This window comes from Protopterus annectens, chromosome 6.part0 (genome assembly GCF_019279795.1).
Source record: "Protopterus annectens isolate FY-2018-M chromosome 6.part0, PAN1.0, whole genome shotgun sequence".
Classification (NCBI taxonomy): Eukaryota; Metazoa; Chordata; order Ceratodontiformes; family Protopteridae; genus Protopterus; species Protopterus annectens.
Window position 1 is genome coordinate 794482183 of NC_056737.1, and position 20248 is coordinate 794502430.

Sequence of the window (20248 nt, forward strand, 5' to 3'; positions counted from 1 at the left end):
AGCATATCTGGGTAGAATATATATATATATATATATATATATATATATATATATATATATATATATATATACATACATACATACCCATCACACACATACACACACACACACACACGCAGTTATAAGATACTTTTTTTTGTTTTATTCAGGAGCTGAATCTGATGAGAAGAGGAATATTTATAATAAAAAATAAGATTGTAGATTGTATTTAAAATTTACATTTAGTGGTTCATTTAGCATCTATACCTTTATTTTGGAAAATAAGAAAGGTAAAAAAAAAGAGACAAATAAATGAAAGGTAAGATGCTATATGAAAAGTATAAAAATAAGAAGAAAATGTGGAAAAGAAGAGAAATAGGTCAAGATGAAAAAGAATATGATAATAAAATGAAATCACGGAAGTTAAATCTATGTGGTGATGGAAGAAGAAACTTGTGGTATAATACGATGGGGGGACTTTGATGTACTCATAAAAGTAATTAAAATATTTGAAAAGGGCAATAAAAAGACTGAAGAAAATGGTCTGATTTTTTTTTATGAAGCAGAGGATTTTTTTGTGCAAACTTTCATTAGATAAGTTTCCAATGAAAGAGAATATGGAGTATAAAGCAATAGAGGAATGAACATGCATTGATTGTACTGAAGAAGAAATAACAAAACTTTGCCCATTTACAATGGAGGCCTGGAGAGAAAAGCTCCAATTACAATAACATTTAAAGAACAATAATTTCACAAACTTTAAGAATAATACAAAAACATCTAGAGTTTAAATAATTATCCCAAATTAGACATTATGTGACATTAGTTAAGAATAGAAAAAAAACATAAGTGAGAATAATTTAATATTTAGACATATTTTAGTCAGTTTAGAGAAATTAAATGTAAGATAGTATAATATGGACAAATATTGAAACCTGATATTATATGAGAAATATGATAAATTACAAATGTTATATTGATAAATGAGATAAAGTATAGTTTGTAGCATATAGGTGATATGAAAAAAGATGTGCGTATTTGTTATAAAACAGGAAAAAGGGAGATGATGTATTAGCTGAAATAAGATGGTAGTGGCAGGAAGGGTGGAAGGTTAGATTGTAAATATAAATGAAAAAGGAATGAAAGAAATATAATTGTTTAGTTAATTTCTTTTGTGTTGATAACTTGTAAGTAATTTTATATATATGAGGGTAAATAATCACTTTATAGTTTTTTGTTGTGTTGAAATGAATAAAAATGTTAATAAAGCAACTCCAACTCTTTTTTTTTTTGATAAATGCCATGGGATCTTTTACATTAACCTGAGCTATTACAGCACTAGAAATGGGTTTAATATATTTAGTCTATGTACCCAAACTGATGCTAAAATAATCTTAATTACCAAGATCTTCTTTCAAGCAGAAATTTATATTACCATTCTGCTTAATCCAAGCTTTATCAAAAATGTTTTCACCTCTAATAGACATTTGCATATACTAATTATAGTTATCTATTATAAATTGTTCTAAGATTTGTTGGATGACATTTTATTATTATTCATTAGATGTTTCTAAGCAATAGTTGGGGAATTCAAATACTCAGCTGTTAAGGTAAGTTACTGAGCAAAATGTTCCTATAGTGCCCCCTGACTTGTCTTCCCTCCTTGGATCACCCCCATCACCATAATATTGTAAGTGCCATTATGGCACACTTGTAGTTGCCTTGGTGACTAATGTGTCTCTCCACTCCTGACCACCATAGTAATTTATGTGCCATTATGACACATTTATAGAATCCCTGGTGACTAATAATTCCCCCACCCCACCCCATCCCTGTAGCAATGTATATACCATTAAAGCACATCAACAATGTGTTATAAGTGGTGCCTAATGGCTTCCCTCACCCCTGATCCCTGCACTGATGCCAGTGCCATTAAGGCACTTCACTGATGTTTTATCCCTGGTCTCTAGTGGCTCTTCCCAGGTGCAATCCCTGTACTGTTATGTGATAGGGCTGGCCATGCTAATCTACATGGCTGTGTGATTTATTGAAGTGCTCAGCATGCAGATGCACTCCTGGAGGGGGTTGCAGGGGAGGGAATACATGGTTGATTAGTGAATGCCTCTAGCCCAGACTGCCTGATTAGCATTCAGAATGGTTGTCAGGCCAGCCCTATGCAGTGCTGCATGTCTTCATGCTAGAGTACCTTGCAGCACTGAATTAGAGAGATTGTTAAATAGGAAAAGGTGACAGTGATGTGTGCACATGCCAGTACCTTCATGAACCCCCCCCCCCCCCAACATTTTGGTTGTGGTGAAACATGTGGGGAGAATAAATACAAAAGTTATGTTAAATTTCTGTTATAGAATGTGAAATGGCATTTCAAAGTGTAAGAGATTCTGTGCATATATATATATTTTTTTTTTTTAATTTTTATCTGAGATTTAATATTAATGTATAAAACACTACATCAACCTGAGATAGATAGAATCTATTCTCCTTGTCATATAATTCTGAAAGAAATGAGTGAGATAGATTCAGGGTACACTCTGAAATTAGTAAGGGGATATATGGTGAATGTTTTCTACAGCTAACCCTTTATGCATGAAAAACAAAAGGGTTTACCTACAGTGGATGGCTGCAACCTAGACACTCTCTTGAGGGAGTCAGAGCAATAAGCCAATTAGTCTACCAAAAAATGAAACAGAAACAGCCATAATAGCTGGTTTTAAACGTAGGCAGAAATAACTTTCCCATCAAAAAGTAGAGATCCCAGTTAAGTGTCACTTGAATAACAGGTGACCTTACATATGGACAGAGAAACCTCTTTGCAGAACAGCTTGAGCAAACTCGGAAATATAGAGGAGGATCTGTAAGTAGACATGTTGAAATGTCTAATAATTTCCAATTGCCAAAGGAATAAGCAGACCTTAAAATAGTAACTTGCACACAGGTTTGAGAACCATAAATAATAATCTTAGATACGGCCCTGGTTATTGGTGAGGCATCAACTAGAAAATCTTTTCCACTGGTTAACATAAGGTTTCCTAATACCTGGATTTCTTGCCTCCATTGGTACCAGCTGCGAGTTCTCATGAAAAAGGTGCCTAAAAGATATTAGAAATGAATCACCCAGGCAGTCAGTTAAAGTTGTTTGAGGCTGGGGTGTATCAAGCTCCCCCTATCTTATGTGAGTAGATCCAGTTTGTGAGGAAACTTGTGATAAATATCCTTGGCCAGTTCCATAAGAAAGAAGAAACAATGTTGCTTGGGCCAGAAGGGAGTCACCACATTCATTGGGGAGTCCTTCTGAATCTTCAAAATGCCTCTGGATATCAGTAGAGAGGATGGAAATGCATACAGGAACATTTTCAACTACAGGAATGAAAAGGCATCTGTTTTCTAGGCCTGCTGCAAGAAGTCCTGGTGAAGAATTTACTTAGTTGTCTGTTTTGAAAGGAGGCAAACAAATCTGTTTGAGGTGTTCCACACAACTGGATTCATTCCCGGAAAACCACCTCATTCAATTTCATTTGTAGGAGTCTGTCTTGGTCCTGCCTAGCTTGTCTATCACTTCATTTTGTTCTGACAGTATGTAAGATGCTTGAAGGGTTATACAGTACTGAAAAGCTAACTCCAAAGCCATCAAAGCCAGCCTTCACAGGAGATAAGACCTGGCGCCTCCCTATTTATTTATGTACCACATCACTGTACTATTGCTTATCATCACCTGTAATAGTCCCAGGACTACAGGTCATGAAGTGATTCTGTAGCAAGGATTACATCTAAAATCTCTTTCACATTTATGTGCTTTGGTCTGTATGAACTGTCCCACAGGCCTTGCACCTTTACCCCCATAAAAACTGCTGCCTGTGCAAAACCTGATGTGTCTTTCTCCTCCACTAATGCAGTTTTTTTCCTGATAAAGCTTAAAACTGGAATCTGAAAACCCCAAAGGATGAGAAGGTTGAGCTCATATGTTTTTTTTTTTTTTTTTTTTTTTTTTTAAACATTGAATTTTTCTCATGAGTAACCTGGCAAGAGGAGTCATGCAAATAATATAAGCCAAGAGCCAAAGAATCCTGCAATATTCTCTGGGTGAAGTCTCAGACATATTGGAGAAGGTCAGAAAAATTTCTAGAAACACCTTTACCTTTTCATGTGTTAGGAATGCCTTTGAAAATACTTACCTAGAAGGCAGTTTAAAAGCACAGTCCTATCTGATGGAGTCATAGGGAATTTTTAAACATTTATCTGGGAGCCCAGATTGGTAAGGAGTGAAAAAAATGCATGTTAAGGACTCCTGACATCTGGTAATAGGCATAGTTATTCTGAAGTTGTAGTCTGTCCATTATTTAAAAGGATCCTTGTTCTTATTGTTCACATTCTACCATCTCTCTTTTTTTTTTGTTCACTTTTTGCCAAAAGATGACAGAGACTGATTATTTTGTTTTAAAAAGCACAGGGTTTGTATGATTTATAATGGGGACCTTGAAAATATTATTAACTCCTTAAGTAATTTTCAACAGACTGAGAACATAAGCAGCAGCATTGTCAAACAAAACCTCCTCGTCTAAAGATGGGTTTAAAATCTCAGACTGCTTTATTGGCAAACTTTTAAGTACACACAGAGGCATATCTTCTCAAAATGGTATCACTGGCCCAAAACACAGTATCTGCACAATCATACACACTCCTCAAAGCATGGTTATAGACCTGAGGCAAGTTAGAAATTGTAGGATTCAGACAGGACACACCTTCTGAAGGAATTGTGGCATATCAGTCACACACTGTCAATACCTGACAGAATAAACAGAAAGAAAGAAATTCTCTCATAAAATTTGTCCACAGGGGAATGGTTGGAATTAATATGTGTTCTGTCTTTTTTGGGAACTGAAAGCTGAGGGTCAGGATTGTTGCAGGCAGCTTTTAACACACCCTCTAAGGCTGTCATAATAGGAGGAATGGGTGTAACATGAGGTAAGTCTATTTGCAGCCTTTCGTAATATCTCCACAGTTTAGAGGGAACATCCATATATTCCCACAAAAATATATCATTCATCCTAGAACTAATCTTAGAAATGGAAAACTCGGAATTAGAGAGAACAAACACTCCCCTGAATTGGATTCTTGGGCTTCAGAATAAGACAGAAAAAAGCCTTGTCTCCATGTATGTCAGAGTCCTGACTCCTAAGCCATACTTTTCTCAGGAATATCTTGACCTAGTTAATCATGTGGTATGGATTTCTGCCCTCCAGGTTAGACACCTGCAATAAACTCCTGCCTGATGTAAGAAAATCATCCTTACAAACAAACAAAATGTCATTGGATGAGCATTGTCTAACCTTGGAAGGAGACTGAAAGATGGCACTATATCCCAGGCAAATGTCTGTCTTCCCAGCCCTTCTGAGAAGACCCTCTTGGAGAAACTCTCAGACTCAAAGAAGATGGTTCTCCTATGCCTAAATTAGACATTGGAACAGCCATAGAAGACATGGCTAACCCCTGGTCTGTGGATGGTCGAAGGAACTACGCCAGAGGGGTCTGGAGAAACCAATGTGTGTTCTGATGAGCAACAAATAGCCACATCAGAGTCAACTACCAGTGACTGAAGCACTGTCCAAGCCCATAGTGCAGGCAAGTGTTCCAATACTGTTTTTTTTTTCTAGGTACAGCAGAAAATAAAATAGCAGGGCCATTGTAAGAATTTATGCTGTTGCCAAGGAAGAAGCCTGATTGCTGGTAAGTGCTGCTGAGAAGAGTCAGAGACAAGGTAAATTGAAAGACAACTGTTTACAAGTTCCAAACATAAAATATACTTCCTGATGCTTAAATATAACACCTCCAAGCAAAATGTCTCAAGTAGGAAAATAATGAAGGGAAGTTGTCATGAAGTGTACACAAGCATCGAAACACTAAAACACCATTTGAAATACATAAAAACACTTCCCATTTTAAATCCTTATACTTCAGTTAAAAGGTCTCAAAAGCAATACATTTTTCTCACAAAAATATACCAGTATACAATAATAAAACAGCAATTTCCGACAAGAAACTTCTGATATTAATAAAATTGCTGGTATTCTTCAGAAAATAAAACATACTTATAAAGACAATATTTTCTGTGTGGAAAGGTTTCTCTGTGGGGGACCTATCTGCAAAGAATGACGCCTGTAACCTGATGCTGCTCCTGTGAAGCCTCAGAACTGCTTTCCCTTGAGGTGGTTAGAAAGTACTTAAATTATTTACACTGTCTAAGGCTAGGGGCTAACTAATTGAGAGTCAGAGTGTAGGTGTAGGATGGAACCGGAGGTTTTTGAAAACTGGCCAGTTATTATATCCTTGACAGGATACAACCAATATAGAGAAATGCTACTGCAGCATTTAACAGCTCTGTAGTCTTCTCCTTCTCTGCTATCTTCTTGTCTTCAGAGTAGCCCAGCACTAAAGAGCAGGAATGAGAGACAACAACATCCAACCCCTAGGGTACCTGGACCCCTATGACCTCCAAGGCACTGCAGTTACATGCTGAGCTATGTCAGGAATCTAAATATTTATATGTTGTAGCATAAACATTTTTTGGGTAGAAAAAAGTTGCTTAAAACACTACATTCATTCATGTAGTTATATAAGGTATGAGATCAGGCTAACTGCTTCCACAGGAAACTTAGATATATTTTTAACAACACAACTGTAATAACTAAAGAGAAGCATATAATAATGTGATCAGAATAAATGTGCTTCTCTTCAGTTATTATAATGCTAGGAATGAAGCATAAACTAGCAACACTCTGTTAAATGGGTGAAATGAGCCCTTTATTTCTGCCAGTCTTCCAACAGATTTACACAATGATATTTTGATAGTTGTGGAGCTGTTCAGCAGGATAATTGCAAGAAGTTTTTTTCTTTTGTATTTAATATAGAAGGAGGCATATATTTCTTAAAAGTCCATCTGTAATAATTTTTTATGTTTTCTGGAGTCTACATAATTTTCTTGGAGTTTGTGAAATTAGAGTGATAATGTTTAAAATATTTATTTATATGACTGTTTATTGCTATTCAAAAATGAGCACACTGATTGGACAGCCCAACCAGCATGCCCATTGTAAATCAACTTGTGTTGATATGGGAAAGTGCCAGCATAGTTTCATAGTTTCATAGTTTAGTACTAGGCTATCTGCCCTGGGGCATTTGTAAGCCTAGCCATAGTGATGTGGCTTTTGCCACCCCATGAAATGGTACAAAAATGTACAGAATAAATTTAGAATACTGTGCCTCTGTCTAATAGTGACACAGATGTGACCCCTGGGGTAAACTTACGATCTCCCATCCACTCATCAAGATTTCTCTTGAAGAGAGTCAGTGAGGGGCTCTGCCTAATACAAACTGGGATCTTGTTCCAAAGCATGGGAAGCCTCTGGGTTATGAATCTATCCCTCCAGCATGTCCTATTCATACTTGTGCCAAGGTTTAAGTCTTTAGCTCTCGTGGTCCTGATGGATTTGGATTTTTTGAGGTGGAGCATGTCCATCAGATCCTGATTGGACATGGCCTTGTACGTCAGGCAGAGATCACCTCTGAGCAGCTGGTATGCTACTGAATAGAGCTGAAGTTTCTTTAGTCTGGCAGAATAAGACATATGTTGGAGACCCTTGATCCTCTTGGTGAGGTACTTTTGTGGTCTCTCCAGCTGTTGCAAATGCCGGGTGAGGTACATACCAAATGGGGCATTGTACTCAATCATGGTTCTGATGAGGGAGGAGTATAGGGGTACAATGACATCCTTGGATCTGGATGTGAATCCCTTCATGATGAGATGTGCAAGGTAGAATGTTTTTCTGACCACTTTGGCAATGTGGGTGTCAAATGAGAGGTCACTGTCAATTTGGGTCCCTAGGTCTCTGATTACTTTTTCCGTACTCTGTGGGTTGCTGTCTATGTGATAATTTGTGGGTACTTTGTTTTTCCCAAAGGGGATGACTATACATTTTTTGGCATTTAGTTTAAGGCCATGACTCCGGCACCAGTTGTCCGTTTCTGTGAAGCCTTTTTGTAGGATGTATGTGTCCGCTGGTGTATCGACTATGGCGCCTAGTTTGCAGTCATCTGCGAACTTTGTCAGCCACAGCCCTCCCATGTTTGCTTTAACATCTGAGAAATAAATGCCGAACAAGAGGGGGTCCCAGGACAGATCCCTGTGGGACACTACTTGTGACTGGCTTTGAGTCTGACATTGCTCCAGCGATTTTAACTTTATGGGTTCTGTCCTTTAGCCAGTTTGCAACCCATCTAGTGACATAAGGGTTTATGTTTAAGCTGTTGAGCTTATCTATGATGCCTGAGTGGGGTATTGTGTCAAAGGCCTTAGCCAAGTCCAGGTAGGCTGTATGGACTGCTTTGCCCTCATCAATGGCTCTAGTGACTGTTTTGAAAAAGTCAACCAGGTTCAAAAGGCTAGAGTTTTGTAAAGAATGCTATGCCCCTTGAATATCAAACTGATTTATACAACATGCTTGTGTTACAAATGTATTAGAACTGTATGTCACTTGTATATCAAACTGCTTGTGCTTAAAATGTAATTGTGAGCTTTGCTTGTGTTGAAATGTATTAACAGTGCACCCTGCTGAAATGAAGAGAAATATACATGTATCTTTGTAGCTGAATTAAATGTATATGCTTTAATAAAGGATGCCGGCATAGCAGAGGTTAACTTTAAGAAAAACAAGGGAAATGTAAATGCACTATTAAGCCATTAAAAGGCACCCCACAGTGCTGAAAAGGACTGGAGTTGGTGGGTCTGGGGAAGAGCCTTTGTCCAGTAGCTCATTGAGCCTCTGGCACTGCCATAAACATTTGGATGTGTATTGTGGCCGTCTGTGTTGATTCCTGTCTCAGCTTCAAAGGGGAATACTGTGAGAACCTAGAGTCAAGTGACCAGATGAGGTAATTCTGCCAGCCCTCGTGGAAATTATATTTTAGTTATTACAAAGAAATCTCAGAGTATTGAGTATTCTGCTTGGGAAGCCTGACTAGAAAGACCCTCACCCACAGCATCTTGCCTTGCAGGAGTAAGTAACTTAACTAGGGAACTGTAATTCTTTTAGATTCAGTCAGGAATCTAGTGAAGCTTAGTTTAGATATTGCTTTTCTTTATTTGTCTGAGTCTGTCCATCAGTGTTCTTTTCAGTAGTTCCTATGATCTGTACTCTGTAGTTTACTGTGAATATATATTCAGTATTTTCATGTACTTTTATTATTTATTATTAAATGTATTTAAAACTTTTATTGTGGCTGGTCCTTGTAGAAAGTATATAACCTTGGAAAATGCTTATATTTATTTGGTGTCACTGTGTGGGCCACTCTAGAAGGCCTAGCCATCTTGGTGAACTACAACCATTTGTATTAGTATTAATATTACACAGTATAATTGGATATCCTTTTAAGAGCCTTATGGTAACTGACTGGTGGCAGTGTTAACAACCTTATAATGTGGGCAAAGTTGGTAGAATGGGTAATCTGTGCCAGTCTTTCCCAGATGTGTGTGTGTGTGTGTGTGTGTGTGTGTGTGTGTGTGTGTGTGTGTTTGTATGTGTATGTGAAAATTAAATCTTAAAGAGTGTGTGTGTCAGCTACTTGGGGCAGGGATATGAAGCACTTGGTTTACAGAGAGAGTGCTGAAGGACTTGGCTTGGACACTTGGTTGAGGACCTAACCCTACAGCTGTACCAGTGGGGAGTTTTATTGGGGACCTGTAGGGAGACAGATAAAGAGACATCCAGACCTCGGGCTGCGTGTGTTTCCTGTGTGCTCTTAAGGAAAAATGTACGTGATACAGAGAGGTCTTCATCTGGAAATACTGAGTGTATCTATTTGTATTCCAAGTGCACGTCCCCCTCCAGTGTCAGTGGTGAGGATTTAGGCACTTTGATTACTGGCCCAGCATAGGGGTGACACATATTGGTGCCCATCACATACTGGTAGCAGTGGTGGGCATTATATGAGCATATACAAATAGAAAAAAGTCCGGCTGCTGAAGTACCATTGCTAGGGGAACAGCAAAATAAGAGAATAATCAGGTATGTTCTGCAAAATGTATCTTGCTGTTTTAAAAATAGTAACTCTCCACTTTCACATCTAACTCCTCTAGTACATTTTGCAGTGTTTAGGTTAAACCATTTTTTTCATCTTACCTTTACGCATCTATTGCAAGACCACCAGTTATTGTAGAGCCCACATTCTGCCTCTCAGTAGTCATCTTGGGATTAGTGCTTCTCTTTTCTCCTGGTGAGAGAAGGAGGGTAGTTACATTATTTCCTGGAGACTGCTGATCACCAGAAAGCTTAATAACTGCTTTATAGGTGACAGCTTAGAATCTGTGTTTATATTCTGATCCTGGTGAAAGTAGGAGCAGAATTCATTGATTCCTGCCTCTTTCTGGTTGGAAAGTGAGTGTCTGTTCTTAACATACCTGATTGGTCTGGCTGCTATTTGAGTCATCTACCAGAAAAAGACTACAAGCCTGCAGACCCTTGCATCATCTGGGACAAGACTGTGGATCACCAAACAGGCCGTGGCCTGCTTCTCTTCTTGGGATTGGTGCTAAAACTAGCCATTTATTTTAGTTTCAGCACTCAAAACTGTTTCCTTGTGCTCAGCACTTGCTCAGAACTTGTAAGCACTAAATAAACTACAAACTACTACAGCACTCGACTTTCTTCACTTGTCAAGAGGAAAACAGTTCTTAGTACTTAAATTAATAAGCACCTATCCAGGCATGTCCATAGTTCAGTTTCCGGTGTTTTCTCCTGTCCACCTGATGAATCTGGGCATCTTGGGGCAATGTAGCACTTGCCTCATGTACACTGACAATCCTCTCCTCCTGCCATCCAACACTACAACCTGTGAGAGATGCACTTATATAGCCAAACTGGAAGCCAAGCTCTCTCCAGCCAAGACTAGACTAGACAGTCAAGAGGAGAAGGTTAACACCTGCACCACACCACACTCAACACATAGTCCTTCAAAACCCACACTACCAAAACCCATACATAGAAACACAAAGCACACACCCACATTCATGGAAGCTCTCAATAAAAATCTGCCCAAGCAACAGAGATCTCCCAAGCTGAAACGCAGATAACCCCCCCCAACACTACCCAAATGACACATAGCCCACAAAATGAGTGTGCCACTCAACCTCACCCCATAAGGCAAAACAACATACCCAACACAGTAGTCATAGGTGACTCTATAGTCAGGCACACTGATGTCTCACTTACCAGGCTAAACAAGGAGAAAGTTACTGTCAGCTGCCTGTCAGGTGCCAGGATCTGCCACATAATGCACACACTCAGGTCACTCCACAAAAAGTGCAAATATGACTCTGTCATTGTCCATGTTGGTGTGAATGACCTGAGACATACCTCCCTGAACTACATGAAAAGAGACATGGAAGAGCTCTCTGATCTTGTAGCCCAGGCAGGTATGACCCTAGCCCTGAGTAGCATCCTGCCATTGCCCAGAATGATACCAAAATGATTGACTTCAACAATTGGCTAAGCTTCTGGTGTCATTCTAAGGGGATCCAGTATCTGTCTGCCTGGGACGACATGGTCGACAGGCCATGATGCTTTGCCAAAGATGGCCTGCACCTGTTGCCCCTGGGATTCCGGATACTGGCTAAGGCTCTTGCCACCCCTATAGTGCCTTTTTTAGGCAAGGTTCAAATGCTAAATTCACCATCATAACAGGTACAAGCAAACAAACTCTGAGGGTAATGCTACTCAATGCTAGAAGTCTAAACCTGACAATGCACTCACTCGAGGCACTCCTTAAAATGGAGAACATCAACATCTGTGCAGTGACAGAGACCTGATTCAAAGCTCCAGATAGCACCCCTGCATTACCAGGCTATAATTCATACCACACCATTCGGCCACCTAACCTGGACCAAAACACTAAAGGAGGAGGCGTGTCCATATTCATTAAGGATAACCACACCTCCAGGCTAGTTGATCAATATAATGCATCCGAAATTATCCAAGTGCAACTAACACTGGGCAAGGCTTCAATCCATGTTGTAACTTGTTACAGATCCCCCACCATGCCCCAGGATTCCCACTCTTCATTTTTTAAGATACTGGAAAATATTAAGGTACAGCCCAATACCTTAATTATGGGCGATTTCAACTATCCCACCATCAACTGGGAAAACTATTCATGTACCAACTCATTCGCTCAACGTTTTCTGGAATTCATAAATTCCAATGCTTTGGATCAGCTTGTCCACAACCCCACAAGGGGCAGCAATATCCTAGACCTGGTCATTACCAATATGGGTAAACCGTGTTCCATGCCAGAGGTCAACTCCTCGCTGGTCAGCTCCGACCACAAGCTAATCACCCTAGGCATCAATATCCCACTCCTGTCCCACTCCAACCCCCCATTAAGGAAACTACCATCAAAAACTACTCCAAAGCCAACTTCATGCTTCTTAAGACAGAAGTGGCAAACTTCATGACACCTATGCAGATGGAAAATAAAGGTACAACTGCTGAATCTTACACAAATGCACTGTATAAGCACATACAAGAGTGCATGGATCATGCCATCCCCAAAAGAACCAATACGCTATCCTCCAAAAAAAGGAAGCCAATCTGGTGGTCCCCTGCCATAAACAAACTCTACAACAGAAAGAAGAAGCTGTTGCAAAAAAGAGTAAAATCTAGGGGGATGGTCTGTGCTTTTGGACTGCAGCCCCCCAGCTGTAAAAGAAAGAAGAAAGACCCCAGTTGTAGAAGAAAAAAAAACTAAACAAAAAAGGACAAAAATCTCAGACTTTCGCACATGCGCACTCACGGCATTTCTGACAACCAAACTGCTGCTGAACCAGTCCAGAGCATGAGCATAGCTCCAGACTGATTCAGCAGCAGTCTGGATTAGAAACACAGCAGTAAGAGCATCCCAGAAGTCTATGCAGTTAGTCACAACTGCATAGACTGAAAAGGGATCGGACTGCAACGTCCACAGGCTGGCCTGCTCTCGCAGGAAGGAAGGATGTCACCACAGGAGCTTAGCGAGTGGAGCTATACAGCAACAGAAGGCCCTGGACCCCATGTAAGTATATTATTACAAGCAATGGTGTGTGCGTGTGTGTGTATCTAAAGTAGCTTTGCAGCATATTGCACTGTGGTATCCCTCATAAAATATTACTGCATAGGTGCACAACACTTGTTTGAGAATCACAGCCATTGCTTGCAACATAATGCACCTGGGCTAGAGCAATGTCAGAAAGCAAGAGTAAGTGTGAAAACCACTGTATACAATTGCGCTTGATCTTAGTCAGAAGGCTTTGATGCCTGACAATATTTCTGTAGTGGGTCCTGAATGCAGCTATGACATTTTGCCATGCACTTTATATTAGAGAAGTTATAAAAGGTGAGAATGCCATGCTCATTCGGTAATCTAGCTACTATTTCTGTTTTCTCTCTCTCTTATATATATATATATATATATATATATATATATATATATATATATATAAATATATATATCACTCTGTATTTGAGAGAAAAAGTTTGTAGGTAAGCTAATGTGGCATGATGACTCGGATCGCCAGCATCATGGTTAATCAAAGGGCTTGGGGAAGTTAAAAGAAGTTTAAAAAATGAAAAGAAATTACATTTTCTGCCAGTGTTGCCCCACTGCAACCCATCTCCCAGGAAAGCAGTACCTGGAACTTCCCATTGCTCTGAATTCATACATAAGTACAAAAACTGTTGCAGCTAAATGTGTTTAATATAATACTGCACTTTAGGATCAGGCAGTCATATTCCTACCTGAGTTATAGGATAACTTGAGTCTCTGCATACTATGCAGACCCTAGCACCTTTCCATATTAATTTAGAACCTTTTTTATTATTTGTTAAAAAAAAAAACAGAATCTGTGTAAACCCCTTTGGTAACATACATAACAGATAGGTTAGATATGTCATTACTGCCATTTTAACCTCATTGACCCTGCAAACCATAAGCTGGGTAAGCTACATTTATAAGTCGTGAATGATCACTTCCTTAACTACACCTGGAATTGGGCGATGCATTTAGCTGTTCATATGTGGATGAATCCAAAGGCATTTAGAATTTGGAATCTGTCTTAGGCCTTACTGGGTTGGAAATTTATTCCTCAAGGGCAACAGGCATTTTATTTGTAGATGTAACAATGAAATATAAAGTTGTTTGCTAGCAGCAACCTCTTTATTAGTTACAGATTTCTTTAATGTGGAATTATTTAGATGACTGGTCGTATTTCTGAAATTAGAGCTAAGTGCAAGAATACCGCACTGGCTTGGCACCTGCAGCTACACAAAAGACACACTGGCTTTAAATTTCAAATTATTGACCATGTGGACTTTTTGGAACTGGAAAGACACACCCCTAAACTTTTAGAAAAACATGAACTACTGTGGCAGCTAAAACTGAATTATTTTAGAAAACCGGAGCTTAATTATTATTGCTTTATAAAAAGTCTACTAGATCTCAGAAAACTGCCACACTGTTTTAAAAGACTGATATGGGACTGATTAATGCTGATAATGCTACTGTTTACTACTTTTAGCACTAACTTACAATGCTATAAAGGACATAGTTTAGGTGGCTCATGTATACATTAATCATTTTTTATGGCTCCACATTAAATGTTGCTTTAGATTTTATTTATTTTATTTATTTATTTAACGTTTGTTAACTGGGAAAGTCCAACTTGCAACAAAGCCAATTTTCAACAGAGGCCCAGGGAGAAATGCTCCAGACGCATGTCTTTGTAACGTAAAACAATTTTAAACTGAACACTTTTGTTGCATTTTTTTTCTTTTAGGCAGTGAAAGTCTGATAATGCACACAATGTGCATGGGCCTAGTCTTTCTCTTTTTCTTTTTTTTTTAAAGGTTGCAGTTACTGTTGGGTGCAGTCTTACACTCTCACACTAATTGTTTTCTTAGTTAAATAGTAATGTCTTTCGGCTTTTTCTGGTTAGGGGTGCCACAGCTGAACTCTGGTCCGCTAATGATTGGCAGTGGATTTTTACAGTGCCAAGTTGCCAGACCGACACCCAACCTTCAAAGAAGGCACACCCATTCACGCACGTACCTACCTGCATGTCTTTAAACGTCACTCGCCCGCAGAGAGGACATGCAGACTCCACACAGAAGGCACTCCAGCTGAGAATTGAACGGGAGAACCCCTTGCTGTGAGGCGCCAACTCTAACCGCTGCACTAACAGATCTCCATGGCCTTAGTGCTTTATTTTTAACATTTATCACTATTTCCAGCTTAGCAACTATTTTTATGTTTTTTCATACTACTTAAGTTTTCAGTTGTGTATCTATACACGTGTGTGCATAGTATGATTTGTTCATAAACCTGAGGAAGTATTTATTTGATATGAAAGTGATGTTTGTTAAAAGTTGTATATTTATTAATATTCATTCTGGTAGATGTCTGTTGGTAGATATTTTTGTTAGTCAATCAGTCATTTTTTAGTTAGTTTGTTTCTTAATTAATAAAGTTTTGATTAGTTGGTTAGCCTATACAAAGTGTTAATAAACTAGTCTTAGACTGTAATTTGTCTCTAGCTTTCTAGATTCAGTTTTAGTTAGCACAGTCTCTGATTACACTGTGGAGTTGAGGGGGAAGGGGGACTTGGCTAAAGGAATGATTTTAATGTGTTTATTGCTCTTAACAGAACCACTCTCTGTAACTACTCCCTTGCTCAAAACAACCTCATTATATATAAGGAATGTTTTTAATGCTTTTCATTATACTCAACTGGGATCACTTGTTTGTGTGTTTCAATAAAGGATATTCCATTTTTAACTCAACTGTGTTCTACCTACTATTTTCTATTTGATCATTTTGTAGCATGTATTTTGTAGTTATATTTTACAGTTCAATTTTTATTAAGTGAACTAAGTTGTTGTATCTTTCGGCTTTTCCTGGTTAGGGGTCGCCACAGCGGAACTCTGGTCCGCTAATGATTGGCAGTAGATTTTTACGAGCCAAGTTGCCGGCCCTGACGCACAACCTTCAACGAAGGTACGCCCATTCACGCATGTCTCCACACAGAAGACGCTCTAGCTGAAAATCAAACAGGACAACATCTTAGTGCATAGCATAATTTAGGAAGTGAATATCACACCCTCCACACTGCAAAGTTTCTTCTTGGTTTGTAAATCCTGGTATACCCATGCACAGTCATGGATTATCGCTTAGATAACCTGCATCTTTTGTCTGGACTGTATAGTCCAATTATATTAATCCACTCATATTTGAAGAAAATACCTGTATAGAAATTAGATGCAAGAAGGAAGTAAATTTATTATATAGAAGTTCTGGTGTCTAGATGGATTCTGCTACCCATTACAATGGCAAAGAAAAGAACAGCTAATCCAGTCTTGGGCTGGAGTCTTCATGGGCAGAAAATGCACCAGAATTTGTAGTTATTTTTTTTTTCTTTTCCAGTAGTAACACAGACTTATTCAAAATTCCTGACTTTCAAAGAGGGAGAAAATTTGCCACTATTTACAATGAAATGCTATCTGAGGCAGACTGGGTACCCTACGTGCTACTGAAAACAGATAGAGAACCCCCTTTACATATCAGGCATCAAAAATGTGTATTGTTTTATTATATTCTATTTTGTTAGAACATAGAAGGTTGATATAGAATAATATAATTACGTTGGATCACCACAGTGATCACTTTGCTACTAGAAAATATAAGATTGGGAGTAATGAGATTTACAAACTACACATTTTTTTTACTAAGTCTATAATTATTTAGTGACATTTTATTTCTCTAATAAAATCAGATTCTGTATGAGGGAAGTATAGGAAAAAGTTGTAGAAACTATGCTTGAATCTAAAATGTCTCTATCCACACTTTTGCAAAGAGCAGTCACAAAGTTATATTCTGTTTGGGAACAGGAGTTAAGTGTAGCAAATGTAAACAGGCTTGAACATTAAACATACACTGCATTACTCATTTGTTGGTGGTTAGAATATTTAATAAATGATTCCTTGCTTCAATGTAAGCAGTATTACAAGCTTTACTGACTTACTAGCACAAGAAAACGCTTATTATAAAGTTATTGTTCACAGCACAATAAAAGAGTATGTGGTAAAACAGTAAAGGGGATATCACCATATCTCACCAGAAATATTTTTAATACTTCAGTGCACTATATAGCAAAGATTCTCATCCTTGTTTTTGTGAACTATATCTACTAATAAGGCAGAGTATGTCGTATCATGCCAGTCAATGCAACTAATGAAGATGGGCTATGTTGCACTAGTACACTGAAGCACAAAAAAGAAGAGGCAGTAAATTTGTGATGATTCTCCAGTACAGCATAATATGTGAGATAAGCCCAGACTTAACCAATCCTGGAGCAATGAAAGCTACAGCTTTTCAAAAGGAGGTAAGGGGTTGGTCTCCTCAACCTGCTTACCAGAAGGTGAGGCTCATATAGGTGAAGGCATTTTCATTCATTTCTTTTCTTTAGTATCCCTCCTGCTAGCTGGATCTTTTCATGTCCCATTCAACCCTGCTCTTGCAGGAGGTATGGAGTGGGGTTACTTATTTAGATGATGTTGCAGCTTATTTTAGAGAAATTTACTACTTTTGCATCTATCCGAATGGACATCACTCCTTAGAGAGTTCCCCCTTTGAGGTTCCTGCAGAGTACTTAGTTTTCCCAATTTTTTTACCTCCCCACAGCTGACCATCAGATGCCACCAGCTCCTCGCCTGTCTTCATTCACTGGGTCTACCCATCACATTCAGGACCAGTGAGGAGATGGAGTACACTGGTCCAAAGTGCTGCTGCAGAGTGTGCCATAACCCCCCCACCTCAGCAACATTGCAAGCACTATATTTTTTGCCTACGGGAAGTGCATGGGCACTTCTGTGCATCTGCAACCGCCTGAAAAAGTGGTATATCACTTGCAGCATGGAACTCACCAGGCTCTTTATGCTTTTGTTGCAATGTGCCTAGGCTTCCTCCCTCATTCCAGGAGGAGTGGGCTGGCATCAGTCACTCGCTCCCATCATCCCCACCCAGTCACTCCAACATCCATGCATCTGATCAAATACAGGTTGTCTGGATCACAGTAAGTAGCCTTCCCGACTGTTTGTCTGTTGTGGATGAAGTCTGCTGGAAGTGAAACCCCTTGTGAGATGACCGGTAGTGGGTAATTTTCCAACATGGGCTCAACCCTCAGAGTTGTAGTTTCATAAGGCTGATACATTTTCCAGAGGTATCAGCTCTGGCTTCTGCTCAGCTGTTGCCTTTTTAAGAGCACAGCTTTGCATTCACCTTGTCAGTTGTCCAGGCTGTTGAGATGGTGCAGAATTAGAAGTTATGTTCTTACCATAACGTTCCATGTTAGTTGTCTTCTTCTCGCCTTCTTTCTTGCTGGATGGAGTCTGAGCCGATCTCGCCCCGACTCGCCACTCTAAAAGCTCGAGAGTTGGTTCCACCGGCTCGAGGCCCTTATATCCCACAAATGCTAGGCGTGAATTACCTCAGATCTCGTTTGTGAGCTAGGCCCAGCTAATAATACAACCAGAAAAAACTGGGAAAAGATAGACCACCTCTATAAACAAAGGGAAGAGGAAAGGTGACCTAAAGCCTGATCTAGGAAATATGCACAAAAGAGCATATACCTATAACAGAGAGGTGATAGTAAGAGAGGTCACAATCTCACTCCTCTAAGTCTGACAAGGCCAGGGGGAAGAGTTAAGAAAGAAGGCGAAGAAGACAACTAACATGGAGCGCTATGGTAAGAACATAACTTCAAATGTTAAGTTGTCCATCTCGCCTTCATTCTTGCTGGATGGGACCAAGGCCCCTAGCACCTGTCCCGGGTGGCCTAACGGAACAGACTCTTGAGAACAGTGGTACCAGTTAGCTCTATGCGTAGAAGCTAAATCCAACTTATAATATGAAATGAAAGTGTGAGGAGTAGCCCAAGCAGCCGCTGCACAAATGGTGTCAATAGGCGTCTGTCTTGGAAGGCTATAGAAGTAGCCAAAGCTCTGGTGGAATGGGCTTTAGGTTTGTTAGGCAGCTTTTGGTGTCTAATTTCATAAACAGTGGAAATTAGAGATGTTAGCCATCTAGATAGTGATACCTTGGAAACAGAAGTCCCTTTCTGCCTTCTGCATAAGAGACAAACAGCTGGTCAGATTTTCTGAATTGTTTGTTCTATCCAAGTAGTACCTTAACTGACGATGAACATCTAGCCAATGCAATTTTTGTTCAGACCTATTAGAATATTCTGGAAAAAACACAGGGAGGTCAATGCTTTGATTTAGGTTAGACACGAGGCTATTTTAGGTAAAAAGGACGGGTTGGTTCATAAGGATACCCTGTCCTTATGGAACAACAGATAAGGAGGTCGACAGCTGAGTGCATGAAGATCTGAAACTCTTCTAGCTGAAGTAATAGCTACCAGAAAGAGAGTCTTCCATGATAGCAATTTTAATGAACAGGAAGCTGCAGGTTCGAAAGGGGAAGAATCAAAGAACTGAGCACTAAATTAAGGTCCCAAGGAGGAGGAGGATTTCTTATAGGAGGTCTGAGAAGAAAAACTCCCTTCAAAAAGCTTTGCAAAGCTTGTAGGACATGATGGCAGACTCTGAAATGCCTACATGAAAGTTAGATATAGCTGCCAATTGAACTTTGAGAGTAGAAGGAGATGAACCTGCATGAAAGAGTTCAGCTAGAAAATCAAGAACCATATGGATGGGAGCAGTGAAAGGATCTAAATCCTTCCTTGAGCCCAATAGGCAAAACGCTTCCACTTACTAAGATAAATTTTCCGAGTGGAAGATTTATGTGAAGCTATTAAAATATCTCGAACAGTGTGAGATATTTGAGGAAGCCTGGCTAGGGTAGGAACTGGAGGAACCAAGCAGTGAGGTTCAGAGAGGAAGTGAGCTGATGTAACTGGACCCGACTGATGTATCAAAAGATCTGGAACTAGGTCCAGATGCCAAGGTTGCTCCAACAGAAATTGATGTAGAAAGGGGAACCAAACCTGTCGAGGCCAGTAAGGAGCAATGAGGATCAATGAGGCCTTCTGAGCGATAGCTTTCTGTATCACTTGAGAGATTAGTGGGAAGGGAGGAAATGTATACAGAAGTCCCGGGGCCAAACTTGGACTAGAGCGTCTCTGCTGGGCTGGCCTGGTAACGGGAACAGGGTGAAA